The 17774-nt window shown below is 37.9% G+C and overlaps 5 non-coding genes across 5 annotated transcripts; all 5 read right to left on the bottom strand.

The window, feature by feature from the left end:
• Positions 1-5515: 5515 nt before the first annotated feature.
• TRNAG-UCC (transfer RNA glycine (anticodon UCC)) lies at positions 5516-5587 on the bottom strand. Its single transcript has one exon. It is a non-coding gene; the product is annotated as a tRNA-Gly (tRNA).
• A 1351-nt stretch (positions 5588-6938) lies between these two features.
• On the bottom strand, positions 6939-7010 carry TRNAG-UCC (transfer RNA glycine (anticodon UCC)). The gene has a single exon. It is a non-coding gene; the product is annotated as a tRNA-Gly (tRNA).
• Positions 7011-9948: 2938 nt separating this feature from the next.
• On the bottom strand, positions 9949-10020 carry TRNAG-CCC (transfer RNA glycine (anticodon CCC)). Its single transcript has one exon. It is a non-coding gene; the product is annotated as a tRNA-Gly (tRNA).
• A 2599-nt stretch (positions 10021-12619) lies between these two features.
• Positions 12620-12691, bottom strand: TRNAG-CCC (transfer RNA glycine (anticodon CCC)). Its single transcript has one exon. It is a non-coding gene; the product is annotated as a tRNA-Gly (tRNA).
• Positions 12692-13871: 1180 nt separating this feature from the next.
• Positions 13872-13943, bottom strand: TRNAG-CCC (transfer RNA glycine (anticodon CCC)). The gene has a single exon. It is a non-coding gene; the product is annotated as a tRNA-Gly (tRNA).
• Between the last annotated feature and the right edge of the window lie 3831 nt (positions 13944-17774).

The following is a 17774-nucleotide window of genomic DNA, read 5'->3' as shown; positions in this document are numbered from 1 at the left end:
CTGATGGAGGTCAGTATAGATGGACTAATACAACAAGTCCCACACACAGCTAGAAGCCCAATATTTTTTCATAGGTAGATGCAGAAAAAAATATATTCAGTTTGCAACCTGATGGAGGTCTGTATAGATGGATTAATAGAACAAGTCCCACACACAGCTAGAAGCCCAATATTTTTCAGAGGTAGATGCAGAAAAAAATATATTCAGTTTGCAACCTGATGGAGGTCTGTATAGATGGATTAATGGAACAAGTCCCACACAGAGCTAGAAGCCCAATATTTTTTCAGAGGTAGATGCAGAAAAAAATATATTCAGTTTGCAACCTGATGGAGGTCTGTATAGATGGATTAATAGAACAAGTCCCACACACAGCTAGAAGCCCAATATTTTTTCAGAGGTAGATGCAGAAAAAAATATATTCAGTTTGCAACCTGATTGAGGTCAGTATAGATGGACTAATACAACAAGTACCACACACAGCTAGAAGCCCAATATTTTTTCAGAGGTAGATGCAGAAAAAAATATATTCAGTTTGCAACCTGATGGAGGTCTGTATAGATGGATTAATAGAACAAGTCCCACACACAGCTAGAAGCCCAATATTTTTTCAGAGGTAGATGCAGAAAAAAATATATTCAGTTTGCAACCTGATGGAGGTCTGTATAGATGGATTAATAGAACAAGTCCCACACACAGCTAGAAGCCCAATATTTTTTCAGAGGTAGATGCAGAAAAAAATATATTCAGTTTGCAACCTGATGGAGGTCTGTATAGATGGATTAATAGAACAAGTCCCACACACAGCTAGAAGCCCAATATTTTTTCAGAGGTAGATGCAGAAAAAAATATATTCAGTTTGCAACCTGATGGAGGTCTGTATAGATGGATTAATAGAACAAGTCCCACACACAGCTAGAAGCCCAATATTTTTTCAGAGGTAGATGAAGAAAAAAATATATGCAGTTTGCAAACTGATGGAGGTCAGTATAGATGGACTAATACAACAAGTCCCACACACAGCTAGAAGCCCAATATTTTTTCAGAGCTAGATGCAGAAAAAAATTATATTCAATTTGCAACCTGATGGAGGTCAGTATAGATGGACTAATAGAATGATGCTATGCCCAAAATATTTTACTTCACTAGGTGCAGTAAAAAAATTGGTATTCTATACACAGGTGGTATATCTTGCAACATAGATAGGCTACTCCACTGACTAACACACTCTGCAATAGGCCAAAAAGGATTAGCTTTGCTAGATTCAGCCAAATGCTGTGAAAAAAACTTGCACAGCACTGGCACAGACCTGCCTGGCAAAAACTGATAAGAACTGATGTAACCTAGTCCTGAAAAGGACTCCAATTACAATTAGTCTTTACTCCCACAATCTATCTATTTAAGAGCACAGACCTGCCTGATAAAAGTCGTAGGAAATGCTGTAACCTAGTCCTTAAAAGGACTGCAATCACAACTATTCCCTACTCCCAAGCTATCTGTAGATTTGTGCGAAAATTGGATTGAAATTAACTGCTGCAGCAGTGAGAAAATGGTGGCGACGGGGAAAATGGCTTGGTCTTATAGGGCAAGGACATGTGACATACACTGCCAATGACACATGCCCTTGCTTGTGTGAAAAAAAGCACTTCGCTCCGTGTGTGCGCTGCTGATGTGCTGACAGATTGCGCCTCCCCACTGCAAATGCGGGAAAGAGAAAAAAAAATGGAGATCTTCATTGTTCCTGCAGAGATCCATCCCCTGCCCCTCCCCCCACCCCGCTGTACACTCAAACTGCGTATTAACATTAATTTTCATCATTACTGAGAAAAAATCCAGTTATGATTTTGGTGCACGAACAGTTATCGAACATAACCTCGAACAGCCGAATTTTTCTCAAATTGTTCGTGTTCGCCGAACGGCTCGAACACCGCCCAAAACAGCTCGAATTTGAGATTGGCGAACAGTTCGAGTAGAACAACGCTCATCTCTACTGAAGAGCAGAAGATCAGTTAGATGAGACAGTTGAAAAAAATCTAAGAAATATTCTCTTCAATTTTTTTCTCATTTTCATGGTTGCTAAACTCTAAGAAGAAAGAAGAGCCTGAGACTTAACACGAAAAATTAAAACAGACTAAAAGCATCACCAAATGTGAAAAACAATTCATGCCTTGGCCAGGAATCGAACCCGGGTCAACTACTTGGAAGGCAGCAATTCTCACCACTATACCACAAACACTTACAGAATCCATGTTTTTTTCTTACATTTTCTGCACTAACAATACGAAATTATTAGTAAAAAGTAAGACGTGCCAGGAAAAAAAAACCCGCATAAGTATTGCATTAACCAGGAATCAATCGCAGGTCAACTGCTTGGAAGGCAGGTTTGCTCACCACTATACCAAAAATGCTTAAGGTACCCAGCATTTTTTTCACATTTTCTGCACTAACCCTTCAAAATTGTTAGTAAAAATTATGACGTGCTTGAAAAAAAAACACACCTATGTTTTGCATTGGCCTGGAATCAAACCCGGGTCAACTGCTTGGAAGGCAGCTATGCTCACCACTATACCACCAATGCTTACAGGATAAGCTTTTTTTTTTACATTTTCTGCACTAACATTACAAAATAGTTTGCAAAATGTATGATATGCCAGAAATAAAACTACATAAGTATTGCATTGGCTGGGAATCGAACCTGGGTCAACTGCTTGGGAAGCAGCTATGCTCACCACTATACCACCAATGCATGAACCAACTTGACTGGTTTGGGATTATGGCTGTTAAACCTGCTAAAGTTTTACTTAAAAAAAGGAGGACTGAATATGTCTTGAAAGAGCCAATTACTAAAAAGTTTAAAAACAAGGCAAAGCATTGTCCAAAACTCAAAGATGAATTCTTGTGAATCAGCTATGGAGCTTTTCCGCCAATTCTTACAATTCTCTCAATTATTTTCACTTTTTTGCCAATAAGGTAACTAAACTCTTACCAAGAAAGAAAGTACACTATGAGCCTTAGCTCAAACAGATTACAAAGAGTCAACAGCAGCACCAAATTCCCCCTAAAGACCTCTGCCATTTTTGGCATTTTTAACACTAACGCTAAAGACAGAGGAGTTTTTGCAATTAGTTATGTAGCTTTTCCACCTCTGCCTACAAATTCTCTCAATTAGCTTTGCTTTTCGCCAACTAAGGTAGCTAAAGTGTTACCAAGAAAGAAATAAAAGCATAAGCCTTAGCACAGAAAGTGAAAAAGAGTCCAAACACCACCAAATGCAAAAAAACAATGAGTTCTTCAAGAATTAAACTATGGCCTATTGTTTTAAAAGCAACTACACCCACCAGCATAACACCAATGAAAACCCTTACATTGCTTACATATTGGAGACTAACCCTACAAAGTATTTAATCAACAACTGAAGAGCAGAAGATCAGTTAGATGAGACAGTTGAAAAAAATCTAAGAAATATTCTCTTCAATTTTTTTCTCATTTTCGTGGTTGCTAAACTCTAAGAAGAAAGAAGAGCCTGAGACTTAACACGAAAAATCAAAACAGACTAAAAGCATCACCAAATGTGAAAAACATTTCATGAATTGGCTGAGAATCGAACTCTGGTCAACTACTTGGAAGGCAGCGATTCTCACCACTATATCACCAACACTTACAGAAGCCATGTTTTTTTCTTACATTTTCTGCACTAACAATATGAAATTATCAGAAAAAAGTAAGACGTGCCAGGAAAAAAAAACCCACATAAGTATTGCATTGACCAGGAATCAAACGCAGGTCAACTGCTTGGAAGGCAGGTTTGCTCACCACTATACCAAAAATGCTTAAGGTACCCAGCATTTTTTTCACATTTTCTGCACTAACCCTACAAAATTGTTAGTAAAAAGTATGACGTGCCTGAAAAAAAAAAACACCGATGTTTTGTATTGCCCGGGAATTGAACACAGGTCAACTGCTTGGAAGGCAGCTATGCTCACCACTATACCACCAATGCTTACAGGGTCAGCTTTTTTTTTTTACATTTTCTGCACTAACATTACAAAATAGTTTGTAAAATGTATGATATGCCAGAAATAAAACTACATAAGTATTGCATTGGCTGGAAATCGAAACCGGGTCAACTGCTTGGGAAGCAGCTATGCTCACCACTATACCACCAATGAATGAACCCACTTGACTGATTTGGGATTTTGGCTGTTAAATCTGCTAAAGTTCTACTTAAAAAAGGAGGACTGAATATGTCTTGAAAGAGCCAATTACTAAAAAGTTTAAAAACAAGGCAAAGCATTGTCCAAAACTCAAAGATGAATTCTTGTGAATCAGCTATGGAGCTTTTCACCAATTCTTACAATTCTCTCAATTATTTTCACTTTTTTGCCAATAAGGTAACTAAACTCTTACCAAGAAAGAAAGTACACTATGAGCCTTAGCTCAAAAAGATTACAAAGAGTCAGCACCAGCACCAAATTACCCCTAAAGACCTCTGCCATTTTTGGCATTTTTAACACTAACTCTAAAGACAGAGGAGTTTTTGGAATCAGTTATGTAGCTTTTCCACCTCTGCCTACAAATTCTCTCAATTAGCTTTGCTTTTTGCCAACTAAGGTAGCTAAAGTGTTACCAAGAAAGAAATAAAAGCATAAGCCTTAGCACAGAAAGTGAAAAAGAGTCCAAACACCACCAAATGCATAAAAACAATGAGTTCTTCAAGAATTAAACTATGGCCTATTGTTTTAAAAGCAACTACACCCACCAGCATAACACCAATGCCAACCCTGACATTGCTTTCATATTGAAGACTAACCCTACAAAGTGTTTAATCAACAACTGAAGAGCAGAAGATCAGTTAGATGAGACAGTTGAAAAAAATCTAAGAAATATTCTCTTCAATTTTTTTCTCATTTTCGTGGTTGCTAAACTCTAAGAAGAAAGAAGAGCATGAGCCTTAACACAAAAAATTAAAACAGACTAAAAGCATCACCAAATGTGAAAAACAATTCATGCGTTGGCCAGGAATCGAACACGGCTTAACTGCTTGGAAGGCAGCTATGCTCACCACTATACCACCAACACTTACAGAAGCCATGTTTTTTTCTTACATTTTCTGCACTAACAATACAAAATTATTAGTAAAAAGTAAGACGTGCCAGGAAAAAAAACCCCACATAAGTATTGCATTGACCAAGAATCAATCGCAGGTCAACTGCTTGGAAGGCAGGTTTGCTCACCACTATACCAAAAATGCTTAAGGTACCCAGCATTTTTTTCACATTTTCTGCACTAACCCTACAAAATTGTTAGTAAAAAGTATGACGTGCCTGAATAAAAAACACACCCATGTTTTGCATTGGCCAGGAATCAAACCCAGGTCAACTGCTTGGAAGGCAGCTATGCTCACCACTATACCACCAATGCTTACAGGATCAGCTTTTTTTTTTTACATTTTCTGCACTAACAATACAAAATAGTTTGTAAAATGTATGATATGCCAGAAATAAAACTACATAAGTATTGCATTGACCGGGAATTGAACCCGGGTCAACTGCTTGGAAGGCAGCTATGCTCACCACTATACCACCAATGCTTACAAGGTCAGCTTTTTTTTTACATTTTCTGCACTAACATTACAAAATAGTTTGTAAAATTTATGATAAGCCAGAAATAAAACTACATAAGTATTGCATTGGCCAGGAATCAAACCCGAGTCAACTGCTTGGGAAGCAGCTATGCTCACCACTATACCACCAATGCATGAACCAACTTGACTGGTTTGGGATTATGGCTGTTAAAACTGCTAAAGTTTTACTTAAAAAAAGGAGGACTGAATATGTCTTGAAAGAGCCAATTACTAAAAAGTTTAAAAACAAGGCAAAGCATTGTCCAAAACTCAAAGATGAATTCTTGTGAATCAGCTATGGAGCTTTTCCACCAATTCTTACAATTCTCTCAATTATTTTCACTTTTTTGCCAATAAGGTAACTAAACTCTTACCAAGAAAGAAAGTACACTATGAGCCTTAGCTCAAAAATATTACAAAGAGTCAGCACCAGCACCAAATTACCCCTAAAGACCTCTGCCATTTTTGGCATTTTTAACACTAACTCTAAAGACAGAGGAGTTTTTGGAATCAGTTATGTAGCTTTTCCACCTCTGCCTACAAATTCTCTCAATTAGCTTTGCTTTTTGCCAACTAAGGTAGCTAAAGTGTTACCAAGAAAGAAATAAAAGCATAAGCCTTAGCACAGAAAGTGAAAAAGAGTCCAAACACCACCAAATGCAAAAAAAACAATGAGTTCTTCAAGAATTAAACTATGGCCTATTGTTTTAAAAGCAACTACACCCACCAGCATAACACCAATGCCAACCCTGACATTGCTTTCATATTGGAGACTAACCCTACAAAGTGTTTAATCAACAACTGAAGAGCAGAAGATCAGTTAGATGAGACAGTTGGAAAAAAAGCTAAGAAATATTCTCTTCAATTTTTTTCTCATTTTCGTGGTTGCTAAACTCTAAGAAGAAAGAAGAGCCTGAGACTTAACACGAAAAATTCAAACAGTCTAAAAGCATCACCAAATGTGAAAAACAATTCATGCGTTGGCTGAGAATCGAACTCGGGTCAAATACTTGGAAGGCAGCGTTTCTCACCACTATACCACCAACACTTACAGAAGCCATGTTTTTTTCTTACATTTTCTGCACTAACAATACGAAATTATTAGTAAAAAGTAAGACGTGCCAGGAAAAAAAAACCCACATAAGTATTGCATTGACAAGGAATCAATCGCAGGTCAACTGCTTGGAAGGCAGGTTTGCTCACCACTATACCAAAAATGCTTAAGGTACCCAGCATTTTTTTCACATTTTCTGCACTAACCCTACAAAATTGTTAGTAAAAAGTATGATGTGCCTGAAAAAAAAAAACACCGATGTTTTGTATTGGCCGGGAATTGAACCCGGGTCAACTGCTTGGAAGGCAGCTATGCTCACCACTATACCACCAATGCTTACAAGGTCAGCTTTTTTTTTTACATTTTCTGCACTAACATTACAAAATAGTTTGTAAAATGTATGATATGCCAGAAATAAAACTACATAAGTATTGCATTGGCTGGAAATAGAACCCGGGTCAACTGCTTGGGAAGCAGCTATGCTCACCACTATACCACCAATGCATGAACCCACTTGACTGGTTTGTGATTTTGGCTGTTAAATCTGCTAAAGTTTTACTTAAAAAAGGAGGACTGAATATGTCTTGAAAGAGCCAATTACTAAAAAGTTTAAAAACAAGGCAAAGCATTGTCCAAAACTCAAAGATGAATTCTTGTGAATCAGCTATGGAGCTTTCCCGCCAATTCTTACAATTCTCTCAATTATTTTCACTTTTTTGCCAATAAGGTAACTAAACTCTTACCAAGAAAGAAAGTACACTATGAGCCTTAGCTCAAACAGATTACAAAGAGTCAACAGCAACACCAAATTCCCCCTAAAGACCTCTGCCATTTTTGGCATTTTTAACACTAACTCTAAAGACAGAGGAGTTTTTGGAATTAGTTATGTAGCTTTTCCACCTCTGCCTACAAATTCTCTCAATTAGCTTTGCTTTCTGCCCACTAAGGTAGCTAAAGTGTTACCAAGAAAGAAATAAAAGCATAAGCCTTAGCACAGAAAGTGAAAAAGATTCCAAACACCACCAAATGCAAAAAAACAATGAGTTCTTCAAGAATTAAACTATGGCCTATTGTTTTAAAAGCAACTACACCCACCAGCATAACACCAATGTCAACCCTGACATTGCTTTCGTATTGGAGACTAACCCTACAAAGTGTTTAATCAACAACTGAAGAGCAGAAGATCAGTTAGATGAGACAGTTGAAAAAAATCTAAGAAATATTCTCTTCAATTTTTTTCTCATTTTCGTGGTTGCTAAACTCTAAGAAGAAAGAAGAGCATGAGCCTTAACACGAAAAATTAAAACAGACTAAAAGCATCACCAAATGTGAAAAACAATTCATGCTTTGGCCAGGAATCGAACCCAGGTCAACTGCTTGGAAGGCAGCTATGCTCACGACTATACCACCAACACTTACAGAAGCAATGTTTTTTTCTTACATTTTCTGCACTAACAATACGAAATTATTAGTAAAAAGTAAGACGTGCCAGGAAAAAAAAACCCACATAAGTATTGCATTGACAAGGAATCAATCTCAGGTCAACTGCTTGGAAGGCAGGTTTGCTCACCACTATACCAAAAATGCTTAAGGTACCCAGCATTTTTTTCACATTTTCTGCACTAACCCTACAAAATTGTTAGTAAAAAGTATGATGTGCCTGAAAAAAAACCACACCCATGTTTTGCATTGGCCAGGAATTGAACCCAGATCAACTGCTTGGAAGGCAGCTATGCTCACCACTATACCACCAATGCTTACAAGGTCAGCTTTTTTTTTTACATTTTCTGCACTAACATTACAAAATAGTTTGTAAAATGTATGATATGCCAGAAATAAAACTACATAAGTATTGCATTGGCTGGAAATAGAACCCGGGTCAACTGCTTGGGAAGCAGCTATGCTCACCACTATACCACCAATGCATGAACCCACTTGACTGGTTTGTGATTTTGGCTGTTAAATCTGCTAAAGTTTTACTTAAAAAAGGAGGACTGAATATGTCTTGAAAGAGCCAATTACTAAAAAGTTTAAAAACAAGGCAAAGCATTGTCCAAAACTCAAAGATGAATTCTTCTGAATCAGCTAAGTAGCTTTTCCACCAATTCTTACATTTCTCTCAATTATTTTCACTTTTTTGCCAATAAGGTAACTAAACTCTTACCAAGAAAGAAAGTACACTATGAGCCTTAGCTCAAACAGATTACAAAGAGTCAACAGCAACACCAAATTCCCCCTAAAGACCTCTGCCATTTTTGGCATTTTTAACACTAACTCTAAAGACAGAGGAGTTTTTGGAATTAGTTATGTAGCTTTTCCACCTCTGCCTACAAATTCTATCAATTAGCTTTGCTTTCTGCCCACTAAGGTAGCTAAAGTGTTACCAAGAAAGAAATAAAAGCATAAGCCTTAGCACAGAAAGTGAAAAAGATTCCAAACACCACCAAATGCAAAAAAACAATGAGTTCTTCAAGAATTAAACTATGGCCTATTGTTTTAAAAGCAACTACACCCACCAGCATAACACCAATGTCAACCCTGACATTGCTTTCGTATTGGAGACTAACCCTACAAAGTGTTTAATCAACAACTGAAGAGCAGAAGATCAGTTAGATGAGACAGTTGAAAAAAATCTAAGAAATATTCTCTTCAATTTTTTTCTCATTTTCGTGGTTGCTAAACTCTAAGAAGAAAGAAGAGCATGAACCTTAACACGAAAAATTAAAACAGACTAAAAGCATCACCAAATGTGAAAAACAATTCATGCTTTGGCCAGGAATCAAACCCAGGTCAACTGCTTGGAAGGCAGCTATGCTCACGACTATACCACCAACACTTACAGAAGCCATGTTTTTTTCTTACATTTTCTGCACTAACAATACAAAATTATTAGTAAAAAGTAAGACGTGCCAGGAAAAAAAACCCCACATAAGTATTGCATTGACCAGGAATCAATCTCAGGTCAACTGCTTGGAAGGCAGGTTTGCTCACCACTATACCAAAAATGCTTAAGGTACCCAGCATTTTTTTCACATTTTCTGCACTAACCCTACAAAATTGTTAGTAAAAAGTATGACGTGCCTGAAAAAAAACCACACCCATGTTTTCCATTGGCCAGGAATCGAACCCAGGTCAACTGCTTGGAAGGCAGCTATGCTCACCACTATACCACCAATGCTTACAGGATCAGCTTTTTTTTTTACATTTTCTGCACTAACATTACAAAATAGTATGTAAAATGTATGATATGCCAGAAATAAAACTACATAAGTATTGCATTGGCCGGGAATCGAACCCGGGTCAACTGCTTGGGAAGCAGCTATGCTCACCACTATACCACCAATGCATGAACCAACTTTACTGGTTTGGGATTATGGCTGTTAAATCTCCTAAAGTTTTACTTAAAAAAAGGAGGACTGAATATGTCTTGAAAGAGCCAATTACTAAAAAGTTTAAAAACAAGGCAAAGCATTGTCCAAAACTCAAAGATGAATTCTTGTGAATCAGCTATGGAGCTTTTATACCAATTCTTACAATTCTCTCAATTATTTTCACTTTTTTGCCAATAAGGTAACTAAACTCTTACAAAGAAAGAAAGTACACTATGAGCCTTAGCTCAAAATGATTACAAAGAGTCAGCACCAGCACCAATTTACCCCTAAAGACCTCTGCAATTTTTGGTATTTTTAACACTAACTCTAAAGACAGAGGAGTTTTTGGAATCAGTTATGTAGCTTTTCCACCTCTGCCTACAAATTCTCTCAATTAGCTTTGCTTTTTGCCAACTAAGGTAGCTAAAGTGTTACCAAGAAAGAAATAAAAGCATAAGCCTTAGCACAGAAAGTGAAAAAGAGTCCAAACACCACCAAATGCAAAAAAACAATGAGTTAATCAAGAATTAAACTATGGCCTATTGTTTTAAAAGCAACTACACCCACCAGCATAACACCAATGTCAACCCTGACATTGCTTTCATTTTGGAGACTAACCCTACAAAGTGTTTAATCAACAACTGAAGAGCAGAAGATCAGTTAGATGAGACAGTTGAAAAAAAGCTAAGAAATATTCTCTTCAATTTTTTTCTCATTTTCGTGGTTGCTAAACTCTAAGAAGAAAGAAGAGCCTGAGACTTAACACGAAAAATTAAAACAGACTAAAAGCATCACCAAATGTGAAAAACAATTCATGCGTTGGCTGAGAATCGAACTCGGGTCAACTACTTGGAAGGCAGCTATTCTCACCACTATACCACCAACACTTACAGAAGCCATGTTTTTTTCTTACATTTTCTGCACTAACAATACGAAATTATTAGTAAAAAGTAAGACGTGCCAGGAAAAAAACCCCCACATAAGTATTGCATTAACCAGGAATCAATTGCAGGTCAACTGCTTGGAAGGCAGGTTTGCTCACCACTATACCAAAAATGCTTAAGGTACCCAGCATTTTTTTCACATTTTCTGCACTAACCGTACAAAATTGTTAGTAAAAAGTATGACGTGCCTGAAAAAAAAAAACACCAATGTTTTGTATTGGCCGGGAATTGAACCCTGGTCAACTGCTTGGAAGGCAGCTATGCTCACCACTATACCACCAATGCTTACAAGGTAAGCTTTTTTTTACATTTTCTGCACTAACATTACAAAATAGTTTGTAAAATGTATGATATGCCAGAAATAAAGCTACATAAGTATTGTATTGGCTGGAAATAGAACCCGGGTCAGCTGCTTGGGAAGCAGCTATGCTCACCACTTTATCACCAATGCATGAACCCACTTGACTGGTTTGGGATTTTGGCTGTTAAATCTGCTAAAGTTTTACTTAAAAAAGGAGGACTGAATATGTCTTGAAAGAGCCAATTACTCAAAAGTTTAAAAACAAGGCAAAGCATTGTCCAAAACTCAAAGATGAATTCTTGTGAATCAGCTATGGAGCTTTTCCACCAATTCTTACATTTCTCTCAATTATTTTCACTTTTTTGCCAATAAGGTAACTAAACTCTTACCAAGAAAGAAAGTACACCATGAGCCTTAGCTCAAACAGATTACAAAGAGCCAACAGCAGCACCAAATTCCCCCTAAAGACCTCTGCCATTTTTGGCATTTTTAACACTAACTCTAAAGACAGAGGAGTTTTTGGAATCAGTTATGTAGCTTTTCCACCTCTGCCTACAAATTCTCTCAATTAGCTTTGCTTTCTGCCCAATAAGGTAGCTAAAGTGTTACCAAGAAAGAAATAAAAGCATAAGCCTTAGCACAGAAAGTGAAAAAGATTCCAAACACCACCAAATGCAAAAAAACAATGAGTTCTTCAAGAATTAAACTATGGCCTATTGTTTTAAAAGAAACTACACCCACCAGCATAACACCAATGCCAACCCTGACATTGCTTTCGTATTGGAGACTAACCCTACAAAGTATTTAATCAACAACTGAAGAGCAGAAGATCAGTTAGATGAGACAGTTGAAAAAAATCTAAGAAATATTCTCTTCAATTTTTTTCTCATTTTCGTGGTTGCTAAACTCTAAGAAGAAAGAAGAGCATGAGCCTTAACACGAAATATTAAAACAGACTAAAATCATCACCAAATGTGAAAAACAATTCACGCGTTGGCCAGGAATCGAACCCGGGTCAACTGCTTGGAAGGCAGCTATGCTCACGACTATACCACCAACACTTACAGAAGCCATGTTTTTTTCTTACATTTTCTGCACTAACAATACAAAATTATTAGTAAAAAGTAAGACGTGCCAGGAAAAAAAAACCCACATAAGTATTGCATTGACCAGGAATCAATCTCAGGTCAACTGCTTGGAAGGCAGCTATGCTCACCACTATACCACCAATGCTTACAGGATCAGCTTTTTTTTTTACATTTTCTGCACTAACATTACAAAATAGTTTGTAAAATGTATGATATGCCAGAAATAAAACTACATAAGTATTGCATTGGCCAGGAATCGAACCCGGGTCAACTGCTTGGGAAGCAGCTATGCTCACCACTATACCACCAATGCATGAACCCACTTGACTGGTTTTGGATTATGGCTGTTAAATCTGCTAAAGTTTTACTTAAAAAAAGGAGGACTGAATATGTCTTGAAAGAGCCAATTACTAAAAAATTTAAAAACAAGGCAAAGCATTGTCCAAAACTCAAAGATGAAATCTTGTGAATCAGCTATGGAGCTTTTCCACCAATTCTTACAATTCTCTCAATTATTTTCACTTTTTTGCCAATAAGGTAACTAAACTCTTACCAAGAAAGAAAGTAAACTATGAGCCTTAGCTCAAAATGATTACAAAGAGTCAGCACCAGCACCAAATTACCCAAAAAGACCTCTGCCATTTTTGGCATTTTTAACACTAACTCTAAAGACAGAGGAGATTTTGGAATCAGTTATGTAGCTTTTCCACCTCTGCCTACAAATTCTCTCAATTAGCTTTGCTTTTTGCCCACTAAGGTAGCTAAAGTGTTACCAAGAAAGAAATAAAAACATAAGCTTTAGCACAGAAAGTGAAAAAGAGTCCAAACACCACCAAATGCAAAAAAACAATGAGTTCTTCAAGAATTAAACTATGGCCTATTGTTTTAAAAGCAACTACACCCACCAGCATAACACCAATGCCAACCCTGACATTGCTTTCGTATTGGAAACTAACCCTACAAAGTGTTTAATCAACAACTGAAGAGCAGAAGATCAGTTAGATGAGACAGTTGAAAAAAAGCTAAGAAATATTCTCTTCAATTTTTTTCTCATTTTCGTGGTTGCTAAACTCTAAGAAGAAAGAAGAGCATGAGCCTTAACACGAAATATTAAAACAGACTAAAATTATCACCAAATGTGAAAAACAATTCACGCGTTGGCCAGGAATCGAACCCGGGGCAACTGCTTGGAAGGCAGCTATGCTCACGACTATACCACCAACACTTACAGAAGCCATGTTTTTTACTTACATTTTCTGCACTAACAATACAAAATTATTAGTAAAAAGTAAGACGTGCCAGGAAAAAAAAACCCACATAAGTATTGCATTGACCAGGAATCAATCTCAGGTCAACTGCTTGGAAGGCAGCTATGCTCACCACTATACCACCAATGATTACAGGATCAGCTTTTTTTTTTACATTTTCTGCACTAACATTACAAAATAGTTTGTAAAATGTATGATATGCCAGAAATAAAACTACATCAGTATTGCATTGGCCAGGAATCGAACCCGGGTCAACTGCTTGGGAAGCAGCTATGCTCACCACTATACCACCAATGCATGAACCCACTTGATTGGTTTGGGATTATGGCTGTTAAATCTGCTAAAGTTTTACTTAAAAAAAGGAGGACTGAATATGTCTTGAAAGAGCCAATTACTAAAAAGTTTAAAAACAAGGCAAAGCATTGTCCAAAACTCAAAGATGAAATCTTGCGAATCAGCTATGGAGCTTTTCCACCAATTCTTACAATTCTCTCAATTATTTTCACTTTTTTGCCAATAAGGTAACTAAACTCTTACCAAGAAAGAAAGTAAACTATGAGCCTTAGCTCAAAATGATTACAAAGAGTCAGCACCAGCACCAAATTACCCCTAAAGACCTCTGCCATTTTTGGCATTTTTAACACTAACTCTAAAGACAGAGGAGATTTTGGAATCAGTTATGTAGCTTTTCCACCTCTGCCTACAAATTCTCTCAATTAGCTTTGCTTTTTGCCAACTAAGGTAGCTAAAATGTTACCAAGAAAGAAATAAAAACATAAGCCTTAAGGCCCCGTCACACATAACGAGATCGCTAGCGAGATCGCTAATGAGTCACGATTTTGGTGACGCAATAGCGATCTCTCTAGCCATCTCGTTATGTCTGACAGGTAAAAACGATCAGGCCCCTGTTGTGAGATCGCTGATCATTACAAAGCTTCCTGGACCATTCCTGGGTCGTTGCGCTCCCGCTGGGCAGTGTGCATCGCTGTATTTGACACCTTGTCAACGACCTCGCTAGCGATTCAGAACTGAGACACATTGAGGTGCATAAATTGGACTTTTCTGCGTTCATCGTCCCTGATTGGTGGTCGCTACTGCGTCCTTGTTTTTTCAGATCCTACCAGCGTTCTCCGGCTGTGACTCCACTTTGAACAAATCAGACATCTTTAGCGAAGTAGGTATTGTTTGGGGTCTCAAATGAGTTTCCATTTTTAATTCATTTATAGGACATCTACCAATTATCTGCTATCATTGCTCTTCAGGGAGGGAGGGAGGGCTTGGCTTCTATCTGTATATATATGCTTTTGCATGGGCAGATATTTTAGGGGTCTCATGCACACACACCCACACAGCACGTTTTCTGACACGCTGTCGTGGCCAACCGCTTCAGAGTTTTTCATATGCCAATTAACATGAAGCTTAAATCAATAGACTGTTCTTTTGGCCTGTTGCACGCTTCAAAACTTTCTTCGTCGACGTGATGCAATTACGTACTGTCCGCCTGGCTTTGTGGACTCTGTGGACCGAGCCAATGGGGAAGTGGAGCTCGGTGAATAGCGTGCAAACGATCCTGCAATTGCAGGCCTTCAACCAGTGGGACATGGCAGAAACACCCATGATGCGAAGACCTGCCGCGACAACTGCTGCCAGTATTTTAACGGTCCTGGTGCCCCGTCACACATAACGAGATCGCTAACGAGATCGCTATTGAAGCCAAGCCCTCCCTCCCTGAAGAGCAATGATAGCAGATAATTGGTAGATGTCCTATAAATGAATTAAAAATGGAAACTCATTTGAGACCCCAAACAATACCTACCTCGCTAAAGATGTCTGATTTGTTCAAAGTGGAGTCACAGCCGGAGAACGTTGGTGGGATCTGAAAAAACAAGGACGCAGTAGCGACCACCAATCAGGGACGATGAACGCAGAAAAGTCCAATTTATGCACCTCAATGTGTCTCAGTTCTGAATCGCTAGCGAGGTCGTTGACAAGGTGTCAAATACAGCGATGCACACTGCCCAGCGGGAGCGCAACGACCCAGGAATGGTCCAGGAAGCTTTGTAACGATCAGCGATCTCACAGCAGGGGCCTGATCGTTGCTACCTGTCAGACATAACGAGATCGCTAGCGAGATCGCTATTGCGTCACCAAAATCGTGACTCATTAGCGATCTCGCTAGCGATCTCGTTATGTGTGACGGGGCCTTTAGCACAGAAAGTGAAAAAGAGTCCAAACACCACCAAATGCAAAAAAACAATGAGTTCTTCAAGAATTAAACTATGGCCTATTGTTTTAAAAGCAACTACACCCACCAGCATAACACCAATGCCAACCCTGACATTGCTTTCGTATTGGAAACTAACCCTACAAAGTGTTTAATCAACAACTGAAGAGCAGAAGATCAGTTAGATGAGACAGTTGAAAAGAAGCTAAGAAATATTCTCTTCAATTTTTTTCTCATTTTCGTGGTTGCTAAACTCTAAGAAGAAAGAAGAGCATGAGCCTTAACAGGAAATATTAAAACAGACTAAAATCATCACCAAATGTGAAAAACAATTCACGCGTTGGCCAGGAATCGAACCCGGGTCAACTGCTTGGAAGGCAGCTATGCTCACCACTATACCACCAACACTTACAGAAGCCATGTATTTTTCTTACATTTTCTGCACTAACAATACCAAATTATTAGTAAAAAGTAAGACGTGCCAGGAAAAAAAAACCCACATAAGTATTGCATTGACCAGGAATCAATCGCAGGTCAACTGCTTGGAAGGCAGGTTTGCTCACCACTATACCAAAAATGCTTAAGGTACCCAGCATTTTTTTCACATTTTCTGCACTAACCCTACAAAATTGTTAGTAAAAATTATGACGTGCCTGAAAAAAAGCCACACCCATGTTTTGCATTGGCCAGGAATCAAACCCAGGTCAACTGCTTGGAAGGCAGCTATGCTCACCACTATACCACCAATGCTTACGGGATCAACTTTTTTTTTACATTTTCTGCACTAACATTACAAAATAGTTTGTATAATGTATGATAAGCCAGAAATAAAACTACATAAGTATTGCATTGGCCGGAATCAAACCCAGGTCAACTGCTTGGGAAGCAGCTATGCTCACCACTATACCACCAATGCGTGAACCAAATTGACTGGTTTGGGATTATGGCTGTTAAATCTGCTAAAGTTTTACTTAAAAAAAGGAGGACTGAATATGTCTTGAAAGAGCCAATTACTAAAAAGTTTAAAAACAAGGCAAAGCATTGTCCAAAACTCAAAGATGAATTCTTGTGAATCAGCTATGTAGCTTTTCCACCAATTCTTACATTTCTCTCAATTATTTTCAATTTTGTCAATAAGGTAACTAAACTCTTACCAAGAAAGAAAGTAAACTATGAGCCTTAGCTCAAACAGATTACAAAGAGTCAACAGCAGCACCAAATTCCCCCTAAAGACCTCTGCCATTTTTGGCATTTTTAACACTAACTCTAAAGACAGAGGAGTTTTTGGAATCAGTTATGTAGCTTTTCCACCTCTGCCTACAAATTCTCTCAATTAGCATTGCTTTTTGCCAACTAAGGTAGCTAAAGTGTTACCAAGAAAGAAATAAAAACATAAGCCTTAGCACAGAAAGTGAAAAAGAGTCCAAACACCACCAAATGCAAAAAAACAATGAGTTCTTCAAGAAATAAACTATGGCCTCTTGTTTTAAATGGAACTACACCCGCCAGAATAACACCAATGCCAACCCTGACATTGCTTTCGTATTGGAGACTAACCCTGCAAAGTATTTAATCAACAACTGAAGAGCAGAAGATCAGTTAGATGAGACAGTTGAAAAAAATCTAAGAAATATTCTCTTCAATTTTTTTCTCATTTTCGTGGTTGCTAAACTCTAAGAAGAAAGAAGAGCATGAGCCTTAACACGAAAAATTAAAACAGACTAAAAGCATCACCAAATGTGAAAAACAATTCATGTGTTGGCTGGGAATCAAACCCGGGTCAACTGCTTGGAAGGCAGCTATGCTCACCACTATACCACCAACACTTACAGAAGCCATGTTTTTTTCTTACATTTTCTGCCCTAACAATACAAAATTATTAGTAAAAAGTAAGACGTGCCAGG

The sequence above is a fragment of the Phyllobates terribilis genome, unplaced genomic scaffold (genome assembly GCF_046119375.1).
Source record: "Phyllobates terribilis strain yellow unplaced genomic scaffold, ASM4611937v1 Scaffold_3__8_contigs__length_932513732, whole genome shotgun sequence".
In the NCBI taxonomy this organism is placed as follows: domain Eukaryota; kingdom Metazoa; phylum Chordata; class Amphibia; order Anura; family Dendrobatidae; genus Phyllobates; species Phyllobates terribilis.
The sequence above is the reverse complement of the archived record's forward strand: the minus strand, read 5'-3'. Positions and strand labels throughout refer to the sequence as shown.